A 1595-nucleotide genomic window follows, 5' to 3' on the forward strand; every position below is an offset into this window, starting at 1 on the left:
AAAATGTCAGAGCACGTCACGTGATGCATCTGAACGAATCACATTGTCAGAAATTGATATCAGCCAATGAGATTTCGCTTTTAGAGTTAAATGCCCCATTGTACTTTCACGATTGGTTGCTGATTAAAGGAATTTACCATATTTGGTTCCGACAGCATTGTGTACAGGAGAAAGTAGAGAGCTTTTCAACGGTGTTTGTTATGACAGGTGCAGAAACCGATCGCGGTGCAGCATATTGATTAACAACGCCAACTTTTGTTGAATTTAGGAGAAATATACAGACGCAAATAGACAAAATGTAGTAAAATAAAGACCTAAATGTGTATTTTGGATTTTTTTTTTCACCACAAGTCTGAAATAATGCATTGAAGAAGACAAATAGCCCAAAATCTTAAAATTGACCAGTGAAAAAAAACCCCGATGTTTTTGCCGTGTCTCGCCTTAAATCACTTCACGGGCAAAAATTAAGGAAATTAGTTAAACAACTGGCCTACCTTTGTTGTTTTCATTCTACAAAACAAGATGCAAGTGCCTGGGTTTAGTATTAAAAACAGAAATGATCTCATCATAGTCCAAAGAGTCACAGAGTTATTTTTCAAAGAACTAAAGGCCGCCAGAGCCCGCCGCCTAGAGAGTCTGCCTGTCGGACTCGGAACCCCTAGCAACCATAGCAACCAATTACGTTCCGGAGGGAGGCTTTCACGCATTTTATTCGGAAACAGAATTAAACACACACACCAGTCAACAATAAATCATGTTTATATTAATATATTTTCTTAAATACATTTGAATAATAAAAATAAACTAAAAATGTATTTTGATCAAACTTGCCTGGGCGGGCCAGTGAGTTATGTGGGTGGGCCAGTGCCGCCCTGGCCCATTACTGGCTACGCGCCTGCACTGGTGATTGTCGTTTGAAACATTCTGGATCTGCTATAAGTTTAATTATTTCAAGTGCTGTGAGAAAAGGTTATAAATCTACACCTCAAACATCCTCACACGCAATATAGCCTACTAGCCGGGACTCCTTCTTTATGTGTACAGATGTGATGTAATGACGCAAAGACATGCTCGATTCGAATTCCCCGTGGAAATCCACCAGTACCACTGGAATTAAAATCATTATTAAAAGCTAATCGATTTGAATCGAGCTAAGGCAAGCAGATAGTTTTGAACATTGGCTGGTTATATTTTTTTATTATTATTATTTTGGATATTTTTTAACACAAAAAAGTTACGGGCTGCACTGCAGCTTTAAGTCTATATAGCGGAAAATAAGAGGCTGACAAGAGCGATAACACGCAGAAATATTTGCGGCTATCAAGGTGCAAATTACGGTAAGTTTAATGTATTACCATCTTCATAAATATGTATCTTCATTTACATACTTGTTTGTTTAATAAAAGTAGGCTATAGAGTCATCCATTCATTTTTATTAAATCCTTAAGATTTACCATTAATTCATTAATTTATTTATTTACCATTCATTTATTATTTACATATGATAGAAATTTGTATTCTAGAAATGTATAATACATTAATAAGAAAATGTGAAATTGCAACAAAGTTAAATGTTGTAAATGTGATGAAAGAGA

Source organism: Scardinius erythrophthalmus, assembly GCF_964197995.2.
Source record: "Scardinius erythrophthalmus genome assembly, chromosome: 19".
Classification (NCBI taxonomy): Eukaryota; Metazoa; Chordata; class Actinopteri; order Cypriniformes; family Leuciscidae; genus Scardinius; species Scardinius erythrophthalmus.